Genomic DNA, 13,201 nt, shown 5'->3' on the forward strand with positions numbered 1-13,201 from the left:
CAGTGCTTAGCTGTTAGGATACCATGAGAAGCTCTGAGTCCTTGTCACATTGCTTCGTCATTTTCAGATTGCTAGACAGTATCACCCCAAGGTCTCTCTTGTTCTGTGCACAACAGCCCTTCACCCCCCATCTCATAGAAACATAGAAATGAAATGACGGCAGGAGAAGACCAAACGGCCCATCCAGTCTGCCCAGCAAGCTACGCACTTTATCCATTTTTTATTTCCCTTTTTCTCTCTCCCACCTGTTACTATTGGCTTCCAGTACCCTCCAGCCCTAATTCCCCTTCACCCCACCACAATTTCCCTCCACCCCATCACCAATGTAGAGAGCAGTGCCGTATCTGCATCCAAGTGAACATCCAGCTCAATTAGGGGTAGCAACCACTGTAACAAGCAGGCCACACCCCTGCCCCATACTCTTACCCACCCCTGTTTTTTTTTTTTGGAGATGGCAGCCCTTCATCCTTCCGCTCCGTGAAGGTGGAACTCCAACCACTGGCATCCCGCTCCGTGAATGCCTCTGTGGCTACTGCCGCTCCGTGCAGTGTTTTGCTGCCTCCTCTTTATTCACGCCCTCTAGACTTGATGGATCCACAGTGTTTATCCCACACCCCTTTGAAGTCCTTCACAGTTTTAGACTTCACCACTTCCCCCGGAAGGGCTTTCCAGGCATCCACCACCCTTTCCGTGAAGAAATACTTCCTGACATTGGTTCTTAGTCTTCCTCCCTGGAGCCTCAGCTCGTGACCTCTGGTTCTGCTGATTTTTTTCTGATGGAAAAGGTTTGTCGTTGTCTTTGGATCATTAAAGTTTTTCAAGTATCTGAAAGTCTGAATCATATCACCCCTGCTCCTCCTTTCCTCCAGGGAGTACATATTTAGATTCTTCAATCTTTCCTCGTATGTCATCCGATGAAGACCCTCCACCTTCCTGGTTGCCCTTCTCTGTACCGCTTCCATCTTGTCTCTGTCTCTTTGTAGATACGGTCTCCAGAACTGAACACAGTACTCCAGGTGAGGCCTCACCAAGGACCTGCACAAGGGGATAATCACTTCCCTTTTCTTACTCGATATTCCTCTCTCTATGCAGCCCAGCATTCTTCTGGCTTTTGCTATCGCCTTGTCGCATTGTTTCGCAGACTTCATATCATTAGACACTATCTTATTTACTTAGACCAAATTTTCTGTTTTTTGTTCCAAGATTTGTTCCATGTAAACTGCCACCCGGCAGTAGTTATTACTGTTAACTGTGAACCAGAGTGATATGTATTGTATACAGGAACTCCGGTATATAAAAATCATAAATAAATAAATAAAATCACCCCAAGGTCTCTCTCCTGCTCCGTGCACATCAGCCCCCATCGAATACAGTTCATTCGGATTTCCACTCCCCATATGCATGACTTTGCACTTCTTGGCATTGAATCTCAGCTGCCATATCTTCGACCACTCTTCCAGTTTCCTTAAATCCCGTCTCATTCTCTCCACTCCTTCCGGCGTGTCCACTCTGTTGCAGATCTTAGTGTCATCCGCAAAAAGACAAACCTTACCTTCTATCCCGTCCGCAATGTCGCTCACAAAGATATTGAACAGGACCTGTCCCAACACCGATCCTTGCGGTACACCACTTAAAACCGCTCTCTCTTCAGAGAAAGTTCCATTTATCATCACACATTGTCTTCTGTCCGTCAACCAGTTTGCAATCCAGGTCACCACCTCGGCACTCACTCCTAAGCTTCTCGTTTTATTCACCAGTCTCCTGTGCGGAACCGTATCAAAAGCTTTGCTGAAATCCAAGTAGATGACATTGAGCGCTCTTCCTCGATCCAATTTCTTGGTTACCCAGTCAAAAAAGTCGATCAGATTTGTCTGACAGGATCTTCCCCTGGTGAATCCATGCTGCCTCTGGTCCATCAATTCTCCGGACTGTAGATAGTTCACTATTCTCTCTTTCAACAGTGACTCCATTACTTTTCCCACCACCAAAGTGAGGCTAACCGGTCTGTAGTTACCAGCCTCCTCTCTGTTCCCACTCTTGTGAAGCGGGACCACCACTGCTCTTCTCCAATCACTCGGCACCACTCCCGTTTCTAGGGATCTATTGAACAGGTCACACATCGGACCCGCCAGCACATCTCTGAGCTCCCTCAGTATCCTGGGATGAACCTCATCAGGTCCCATGGCTTTGTCCACTTTCAGATTCTTTAGCTCTTCCCATACATTTTCTACTGAAAGTATTTTCATCTATTCCATTTCCCTCCAGTTTCTTGTTGTAGAGAGATGGTCCTTCTCCAGGGTCTTCTTTAGTGAACACAGAGCTGAAGTATTCGTTTAATATTTCTGCCATTTCTTCATCTCTCTCCACACATTGATCATTTCCACCTTTCAATTTCACTATACCACTTTGGACTTTTCTCTTTTCGCTGATGTATCTGAAAAATGTTTTGTCACCATTTTTTTATCTCCTTGGCAATCCTCTCTTCCGCTTGACTTTTTGCCAACTTGATTAATTTCTTTGTCTCCCTCAGTTGAATCAAATATTCTTCTTTGTGCTCCTCCCTTTGGGATCTTTTATATTTCTTGAATGCTGTTCTTTTAGCTTTAATTTTGTCAGCCACTTCCTTTGAGAACCAGATAGGTTTCAATTTTCTTTTGCTTTTCTTTACGTTTCTAACATATAGAGCAGTTGCCTTGGTGATTGCTCCTTTTAGATTGGACCACTGTTGATCCACATCTCTCTCGTTCTCCCATCCTTTTAGTTCTTCCTCTAGGTACTTCCCCATTTCCTCAAAGTCCGTGTTTTTGAACTGTAAAACTCGGGTCTTTGTGGTTCTTTTCCATATTCTTTTAGTGATATTAAACCATACCGTTTGATGATCACTGGTGCTGAGGTGGGCGCCCACCTGGACATCAGAGACGTTATCTCCATTAGTGAGCACTAAGTCGAGTATAGTTCCTTCTCTCGTGGGTTCCATTACCATTTGTTTGAACAAAGTTACTTGCATGGCATCCACTATCGCTCTACTATTTTTAGATTCTGCAGATGGGATTTTCCAGTCTACATCTGGCATATTAAAGTCACCAACGATCACCACTTCTCCCTTCTTACCTATCTTATGGATGTCTTCAACCAGATCTCTGTCCAGCTCTTCCTTTTGATTTGGAGGCCTGTAAACCACTCTAATATAAATGGACGCTCCGTCATCTTTTTTTAGGTCGACCCATAGTGCTTCTTCCTTGCCCCAACTTCCTTGCAGCTCAGATGCTTGGATATTGTTTCTGACATAAAGAGCCACGCCTCCCCCTTTTCTATCCTCTCTGTCCTTCCTTAACAAGTTGTAGCCTGGTATTGCTGTATCCCAATCATGAGATTCTGTGAACCATGTCTCTGTGATAGCAACAATGTCCAATTCTGCCTCCGTCATTAGGGCCTGCAGATCTGGGATTTTATTTCCCAAACTATGAGCATTTGTGGTCATAGCTTTCCAGGTACTCTCTTTAAGGTTATTGCTTTTCCTGGACTCCTTATGAGACTTTAGTTGAGATTTGTTATTCACTTCACTCTTTCCTTTTGCAGTTGTGCCACTGTTGACAGAGTTATCCATCTCAATTAGATTTTTCTTTTGGTTATGGATCTTGAAATTCTGCATGCATTGGGGTTTTTTTTTCCCTTTTCTGGTAACACTTCAATGTTTTTCTCAAGAACTTCTTCAGTTTTTAATATAGAGAAGGCTTTTTGTTCTTTTTGCATTTGGTACAGTGTGTGTCTCCTCATCACAGGTCTAATTCTACCAGAGCCCAGTGTAATCCTGGTTTTTAATGAATTCCTTAATGACCTGTTTGAGTGGGGGGGTATACCTGTTGGCTGCCCATCTGTCAAGAATGGGTGACTGTGTGTCCTGCCTGAGCCTAATGAATCTCTTTTTCTTGACTCCTGGTTTTTCTGTGGTATTGGGGAATTATTTTCTGAGTAATGCAATGTGGGTGTAATTCTTGTAATTGAAGCTAATTGAGCTTTAACCTCAGTCAGCTCCTTTTTCAAGGAAGAGAGTTGTGCACAAATTGGGCAAGCTCTAAGTTTCCAGATGCTTTCCCTCAGAATAAAGGCTCCACAGCAGTTACATTGGATAGTCCTCATTTTGGTAAATTTTTGGATTGGTATTTCCTTTACTGTTAACAATTTACTAATTTATCTTGTTGCTAATGTTAAGTAAGGCAGTCTATATTAGAAAACAAACCCCAGGGGTGGGAGGGAGTCAAACAGTTTAACCTGGGACAAGCTGGGTAAAGCAGGGCACTTCCTGGAACGTTAATAGTCCTTTATCTATTAAATGATCCCTCAGCACTTATGTGCCAATATTAAACAGAATATTAAAGACAGCTCTACAATAAGAGAAATGCAGGCATACTGAATCTTAAAGCAAACAAATTATCAAACAGCCAGACCAATAATATACTCCAGCCTGTGCACTGGCCACAATGGCTCTCCTGCTTCACTAAGTTTACCTCCCCCCAAGGTCTGAGACACACCCAATCCAGTTGGATCAGGTCTCTTCTAGAAGTTTGTCTATCCTTTTTTGTCAATTTTTTTAAAACAGTCTTTATGTCCCAATATTAAGATTTAAACAGATTATTTGTACCAGCTAACTGCAAAAGAGAAATAGATTTAAAGCTGGAGTGTTTTTTGTTGTTTCTTTTCTTATTTATTTATTTATTATTTATTTATAGATTTTTCTATACCGGGGTACGTAAATAACATCACCTCGGTTTACATTAAAACAGTAATTCAGCATTGCGCTTTACAATATAACAAGGTAACAAAACGAAAACAATACAGTATATAACTTTGTATTAATAGAATATAAGCAATATATGAGAGATTGTGGCAGGAAGAGTAGATGATGATTCAGATCATTGATAGTAGGCTTTTTTAAATAGCCAGGTTTTAAGGTTTTGTTTAAACTTTTTGTGACAGAGTTCCTGGCGTAATTCGGAGGGCATGGTGTTCCATATAGTTGATCCAGCAATGATGAAAGATCGTTCTTTTGTACTAGAGAGTTTAGTCAGATTGGGTGCTGGGATATTTAGTTTGGCTAAATTCTGGAATCTCGTTGGGCGGGAAGACGTTTTGAATTGTAGTTGATCTGTGAACCAGAGCATTTCTCTGTTTTGAATGGCTTTGTGTATCAGCGACATAGATTTATAAATTATCCTGTAAGCCACGGGTAGCCAGTGCAAAGACTGAAGAGCTGGAGTGATGTGATCATGGCGGCTTGTGTCGGTGATAATGCGGGCAGCTGCATTTTGCAGCATTTGCAAAGGTTGAATGGTGGCTTTGGGTAGACCCAGTAAACAGAGCATTGCAGTAATCAATCTTAACTCTATAGCAGAGCAACCAAACAGCAAATTAATTTACTAGAATAATATCTTACTATAAAGAAATGAAAACACAGACAGGAATTATTCACAGAAGCCTTCTACAAAACTTGTAAGTAATAAGCAAGAAAACTTAGCCACAATGCAAATTCAGTTCTACAAAGAGAAATCTGCTCCAGCCTGTGCACTGGCAACATACAACGTTTTTGGATTACCACACCATAGATGTATGACGCTGTACTTCTTGGCATTGAATCCCACCATTCAAGCTTCCTTAAATTCCCATCTCATTCTCTCTACTCCTTCTGTGTCCACTGTGTTGCAGATTTTAGTATCATCCGCAAATAGACAAACTTTACCTTCTATCCCTTCCCCTATGTCGCTCACAAAGATATTGAACAGAACCTGTCCCAACACCGATCCCTGTGGCACTCCACTTAACATAGTTTTCTCTTTAGAGCAGGTTCCATTTACCATCACATGATTCACCATTATCTTCTATCCGTCAATCAGTTTGTAATCCACACCACCACCTTGGCGCTCACTCTCAGGCTTCTCATTTTATTCATGAGTCTTCTATGTGGGACCATATCAAAAGCTTTACTAAAATCAAGTAAATCACATCGAGCGCTCTTCCCTGATCCAATTCTCTAGTCACCCAGTCAAAAAAAATCAGTCATATTTGGCTGACAGGGCCTTCCCCTGGAAAATCCATTCTGTCTCGGATCAAGAAACTCTCCGGATTGTAGATAGTTCACTATCCTTTCTTTCAGCAGAGTCTCCATTAATTTTCCCACCACCGAGGTGAGGCTAACTGGCCTGTAGATTCCCGCCTCCTCTCTGCTCCCACTCTTGTGAAGCAGGACCACCACCGCTCTTCTCCAATCACTCAGCACCACTCCCATTTCCAAGGATCTATTGAACAGGTCACACAGCAGAGCCGCCAGCACATCTCTGAGCTCCCTCAGTATCCTGGGATGAACCTCATCAGGCCCCATGGCTTTGTCCACTTTGTTTTCCTAGCTCGTCCCATACATTCTCTTCTGTAAACGGAGTTTCGTCTGCTCCACCCCTTTCCACAGTCTTGTTAATTAGCAACAGTTCTTCTCCAGGGTCGTCTTTAGTGAACACCGAACTAAAGTATTTGTTTAATATTTCCACCATTTCTTTGTCTCTTTCCATACATTGATCTTGGCCACCTTTCAATTTCACTATACCACTTTGGACCTTTATCCTTTCTCTGATGTATCTAAAGAATGTTTTGTCATCTTGCTTTTTACCTCTTTGGCAATCCTTTCTTCTGCCAGACTTTTTGCTTTCCTGATTATTTTCTTCATCGTCCTAAGTTTTACTAGATATTCTTCCCTGTGTTCCTCTTTTTTGGGATCCTTTAGAATTATTGAATGCTGCTTTTTATTTTTTTGCTTTTATTATGTCAGTCACCTTTTGAGAAACAGATTGGTTTCTTAATTCTCTTACTTTTGTTTACTTTTCTAACATATAGATTTGTTGCTTTTGTGACTGCTCCCTTTAGTTTTGTCCACTGTTGTTCCACCTCTCCCATTTTCTCCCACTCTTCTGGTTCTGCCTTCTAGGTATGTCCCCATTTTGACACAGTCTGTATTTTTAAAGTCAAAACTTGGGTGGTCTTGTGACTTCACTGTATCCTGTTTGTGATGTCAAACCATGCTGTTTGATGATCACTGATGCTGAGGTGGGCACCTACCCAGACATTTTCAACATTATCCCTGTTAGTGAGTACTAGGTCGAGTATAACTACCTCCCTCATGGGTTCCATTACAATTTGTTTAAAGAGAGCCCCTTGCAGGGCATCCGCTATCTCTTCTTCTGCTCGTTTCCAGGGAAGGGATTTTCCAGTCTGTTAGGCAGGTTAAAGTCTCCAGCAATCAACACTTCTCCCTTCTTTCCTACCTTTTAGATATCTTTGACCAGATCTCTGTCTAGTTCTTCCAATTGAGTCAGAGGCCTGTAAACCACACCAGTAAAAATGGATGTACCATCATCTTTTTTTAGGATGGCCCATGATGCTTCTTCTCTACCCCACATTCCTATCGGGTCAGTAGCTTAAATATTGTTTTGACATAAAGAGCTGCTCCTCCCCCTTTTCTGTCTTCTCTGTCCTCTCTGTCCTTCCTTAACAAGTTATAGCCCGGTATGGCTGTATCCCAATCATGAGAATCCGTGAGCCATGTCTCCCTAACAGCAACTGTGTCCAAGTCCGCCTTTACCATTAGGGCCTGCAGGTCAGAGATTTTATTGCCCAAACTGAGCATTTGTAGTCATAGCTTTCCAGTTTTTCTCCTTTGATTTGTAGAAATTCCTAGGTACCTTTTTTGGGCTGATTGATTTTATCTTCTCCTCCCATATCCTGTATTGCTTTGGAGGTGATGTGCCAAATTCATTGGCCATTTCCTGCCACCCCCATTGTCAACTGCCACCAGTCTTACCAGTATAATAGTGCAGACCTCTGATTACACCAAATCGTTCCCATTAGAATATATATAAATCTCAAATCGAAAAAGAGATGTTATGAGACTTAATAACTTTGATCAATTGGTATAGAGTCCAATAGGATAAACATCCTGCATGAGACTAAATACAACATTGAATCTTTATGGGTAGAAATCCCTTGTGTGTCGGGGAAGACTATAGTGATAGGGGTATGCTACCGTCCACCTGGTCAAGATGGTGAGACGGACAGTGAAATGCTAAGAGAAATTAGGGAAGCTAACCAAATTGGTAGTGCAGTAATAATGGGAGACTTCAATTACCCCAATATTGACTGGGTAAATGTAACATCGGGTCACGCTAGAGAGATAACGTTCCTGGATGGAATAAATGATAGCTTTATGGAGCAATTGGTTCAGGAACCGACGAGAGAGGGAGCAATTTTAGATCTGATTCTCAGTGGAGCACAGGACTTGGTGAGAGAGGTAAAGGTGGTGGGGCCGCTTGGCAATAGTGATCATAATATGATCAAATTTGATTTAATGACTGGAAGAGGAACCGTGTGCAAATCCACAGCTCTCGTGCTAAACTTTCAAAAGGGAAACTTTGATAAAATGAGAAAAATTGTTAGAAAAACACTGAAAGGAGCAGCTACAAAAGTAAAAAATGTGCAAGAGGCGTGGTCATTGTTAAAAAAAAAAAATACCATTATAAAAGCACAGTCCAGATGTATTCCACACATTAAGAAAGGTGGAAAGAAGGCAAAACGATTACCGGCATGGTTAAAAGGGGAGGTGAAAGAAGCTATTTTAGCCAAAAGATCTTCATTCAAAAATTGGAAGAAGGATCCAATAGAAGAAAATAGGATAAAGCATAAACATTGGCAAGTTAAATGTAAAACATTGATAAGACAGGCTAAGAGAGAATTTGAAAAGAAGTTGGCTGTAGAGGCAAAAACTCACAGTAAAAACTTTTTTAAATATATCCGAAGCAGAAAGCCTGTGAGGGAGTCAGTTGGACCGTTAGATGATCGAGGGGTTAAAGGGGCACTTAAAGAAGATAAGGCCATCGCGGAAAGATTAAATGATTTCTTTGCTTCGGTGTTTACTGAAGAGGATGTTGGGGAGGTACCCGTAATGGAGAAGGTTTTCATGGGTAATGATTCAGATGGACTGAATCAAATCACTGTGAACCTAGAAGATGTGGTAGGCCTGATTGACAAACTGAAGAGTAGTAAATCACCCAGACCGGATGGTATACACCCCAGAGTTCTGAAGGAACTAAAAAATGAAATTTCAGACCTATTAGTAAAAATTTGTAACTTATCATTAAAATCATCCATTGTACCTGAAGACTGGAGGAGAGCAAATGTAACCTCAATATTTTAAAAAGGGCTCCAGGGGCGATCCAGGAAACTACAGACCGGTTAGCCTGACTTCAGTGCCAGGAAAAATAGTGGAAAGTGTTCTAAACATCAAAATCACAGAACATATAGAAAGACATGGTTTAATGGAACAAAGTCAGCATGGCTTTACCCAGGGCAAGTCTTGCCTCACAAATCTGCTTCACTTTTTTGAAGGAGTTAATAAACATGTGGATAAAGGTGAACCGGTAGATGTAGTGCACTTGGATTTTCAGAAGGCGTTTGACAAAGTTCCTCATGAGAGGCTTCTAGGAAAAGTAAAAAGTCATGGGATAGGTGGCAATGTCCTTTCATGGATTGCAAACTGGCTAAAAGACAGGAAACAGAGAGTAGGATTAAATGGGTAATTTTCTCAGTGGAAGGGAGTGGACAGTGGAGTGCCTCAGGGATCTGTATTGGGACCCTTACTTTTCAATATATTTATAAATGATCTGGAAAGAAATACGACGAGTGAGATAATCAAATTTGCAGATGACACAAAATTGTTCAGAGTAGTTAAATCACAAGCAGATTGTGATAAATTGCAGGAAGACCTTGTGAGACTGGAAAATTGGGCATCCAAATGGCAGATGAAATTTAATGTGGATAAGTGCAAGGTGATGCATATAGGGAAAAATAACCCATGCTATAATTACACAATGTTGGGTTCCATATTAGGTGCTACAACCCAAGAAGAGATCTAGGTGTCATAGTGGATAACACATTGAAATCGTCGGTTCAGTGTGCTGCGGCAGTCAAAAAAGCAAACAGAATGTTGGGAATTATAAGGAAGGGAATGATGAATAAAATGGAAAATGTCATAATGCCTCTGTATCGCTCCATGGTGAGACCGCACCTTGAATACTGTGTACAATTCTGGTTGCCGCATCTCAAAAAAGATATAATTGCGATGGAGAAGGTACAGAGAAGGGCTACCAAAATGATAAGGGGAATGGAACAACTTCCCTATGAGGAAAGACTAAAGAGGCTAGGACTTTTCAGCTTGGAGAAGAGACGACTGAGGGGGGGATATGATAGAGGTGTTTAAAATCATGAGAGGTCTAGAACGGGTAGATGTGAATCGGTTATTTACTCTTTCTGATAGTAGAAAGACTAGGGGGCACTCCATGAAGTTAGCATGTGGCACATTTAAAACTAATCGGAGAAAGTTCTTTTTTACTCAACGCACAATTAAACTCTAGAATTTGTTACCAGAGGATGTGGTCAGTGCAGTTAGTATAGCTGTGTTTAAAAAAGGATTGGATAAGTTCTTGGAGGAGAAGTCCATTACTTGCTATTAAGTTCACTTAGAGAATAGCCACTGCCATTAGCAATGGTAACATGGAATAGACTTAGTTTTTGGGTACTTGCCAGGTTCTTATGGCCTGGTTGGCCACTGTTGGAAACAGGATGATGGGCTTGATGGACCCTTGGTCTGACCCAGTATGGCATTTTCTTATGTTCTTATGTTCCACCTCCTTTCAGGTTACTATGTGACATATTAACATATAAACCTGGTGGCAGTTGATTAAACATTAGCTGCTAGTTTCAAGTTCAACTGCAGTCGACTGTCTCTGGCTCCGCCATAAACGTCAATCAATATCCTAAAGATTCATGCCTCAGATGACAAGATAGGTATTGTGACAGATCAAAAAAAAGAAAAATAAGCTTGTTCTGGAGGCCGTATCCAGTTCCTCATTAGATTTTTCGTGACAGCTTTCTCATTCCCCAGCAATAGGTAATTCCTCCACAAATTTTTGTGCATCTGCCACAGATTCAAAAAGATTTACCTTGTTATGCTAAACTTATAGCCTTGCCGGATACAACAATGCAAATTGGATCTGTTTTTTCACAAATGCCGAGCAGACTGTTGCAAACGTCTTCCTTCTGGAGGAGACCTGTGGAGAAAAATCCTGGAGTAGTAAAAGGCGCTGATCACATAATCGGAGTGCTTTATTTTTATGATACGGGTGCATGATCTCTACTTTTTTGTGCAAAATTCAGTAATTTATAGATCACCATGCTAGGCCTAGTTCTTTCTGCCGCGATTCCACCCAGCCTATGCGCACGTTCAATGAAGAGGCCTGCTTTCTGTTGGAAGGCCCAACTCTTTCACTAGCCCTTTTTTCAGCATTGATTTCAGTTGTCTCTTTTCCACCAATTTAGGAATGCTTACTGCTTTCAGGTTATTTCGCCGTGAGTGGTTCCATAAATCTTCAGTCTTTTCAGATTGATGGAGTACCAGTTTTTCCAAGCTATGTATCTTCACCGCAGCTGCCATGGAGTCGTCATCCACCACGTTGACTCTCCCTTCCACCACATCTAGACATGAGCCAAAATCAGCGATTATGGTGTGCGCCTCTGCATTCTGAGCAGATATGGCATCCAGTTTACTGCTCAGCACCGCCACTACCACTTCAGTAAGTGCCGTGATGTTTGCGTCTTTTACCATTAGTGGCAAAGTATATTTTTTTCTTGTGGCGGCCATTTTTGAGTCAGACAGGTGCGGTTTCTCCTTCTCTCTTTTGGTGAATCTAGTGGACATTACCTTGGGAATTCGGGTTATAAATCTGTATACTATTTAGCTGCTGTTTTGTAAGTTCTTGTCCAGAAAGGAGTGAAATTAACTGCGATGGGACACTATTTTCTGAGGATGATGCCGAGAGCCCAAGATCAGACATCTGTGTTCACTGCATCACGTGATCCTCCTAGGTCTCAGTTTTTTATGTATGCTATGTGCAGTTCATTATTCCAGTATACAACTATTTTGATCATGCTCTTAAAACTTTGAATATCTATTTCCCTGTACGTACCCAAATCAGTCCATATTCCTGGTTTTGCCTCCCTTCCAGCAGATAGAGAAAATTTCAAAGGCACCGCCTCTTAATCCGGTGTGCCTTCTGCATCTCCTCAGTATTTCTCTGTCTCCAGCAGATGGAGGTGGTGCAAAACCTGCGGTTCTGTACCAGACTTAAGAGGACTTGGATGTTTTGGAACGTTTTGAGACTTTCCTCCCAGGAGTGTGGCAGGTTCTGGTGGGGGCCTTCCCTCCTGGTAGTAGGATAGGACAAGCAGGGATTGGGGACCTTAAACTGCTCTTTGTCACGACGGGGTGAAAGCTGGTGGTCCAGTTCCCTCCCTTTCAGCAAGGATCGTGGGAAGCCTCTGCCACCCTTTTTTCAGGAAAGTAAATTTTTTCTTTTTTTCTAGTGTAAAAACAAAAAGTGATTTTTTTTTTCTTTCATTCTCCCTATCGCTGGGGGCAGACAGAGGCAGGTCATTCTAGGTGAATCATTCTCACAACTCCTGATCCCGTCTATTTGCCGTGCACTGCGCGGTCTGAATCGCACCGGGCCATGCTGCGTGCGAGCCGCTGCTCCACATGTGGGGAGCATTGCTCGCGGCTCTCCAAGGCCGGCTGATGCTCCTGCTTTCTCTCTGGTGGGGAGGATACCTCAAGGGAGACTGTGGTGGCATCATTTAAGCAGCATGGGCCTGGTTGGTTGCTGGTTGCTTTAATAGAAACGGCTGACCCGTTCCTGCTAAACGCGGGAGAGGTGGCCATTTTGAAAACTTTCACCGCTGCAGAGGAGAGAGCGGCAGGGAGAGGGGATCTCCCGCCAGCACTGTCACCAGCCGATTCTAGCCCCGCTGAGGCCTAGGGGGGATCCTGCTCCCTTGGAGGAGTAATTTATGGTCCTTATCCCTTTTCTCCAGACTTTATCCTCTTAATGCCAAAGCATATCTGGCCAGCAAAATCAAGAGGAGCTTCTACTCCAGGTGCAGGCCTTCTGAGGGCCTGCCCAGAAAGGTGCCCAGGTGGTCAGAGGCTCTGGGGGCTACAAAGATCCGTAAGGTCAGTGGTCTAGCTGGGCTGTGTGCCACAGATGACTTTTCCTCTGAGGAATCCGACCAGGGGATGCCCTCTGGGGATGGCCCTCTCAATGTTCCT

At 42.6% G+C, this 13,201-nt stretch overlaps 1 protein-coding gene across 6 annotated transcripts in view; it reads left to right on the forward strand.

Annotated features, from left to right (window-relative positions):
- Positions 1-13,201, forward strand: part of TTLL4 (tubulin tyrosine ligase like 4) — a 373,628-nt gene that overhangs the window by 98,862 nt on the left and 261,565 nt on the right. The gene's annotated exons all lie outside the window — the stretch shown is intronic.

This window comes from Rhinatrema bivittatum, chromosome 6, assembly GCF_901001135.1.
Source record: "Rhinatrema bivittatum chromosome 6, aRhiBiv1.1, whole genome shotgun sequence".
Taxonomy (NCBI): Eukaryota; Metazoa; Chordata; class Amphibia; order Gymnophiona; family Rhinatrematidae; genus Rhinatrema; species Rhinatrema bivittatum.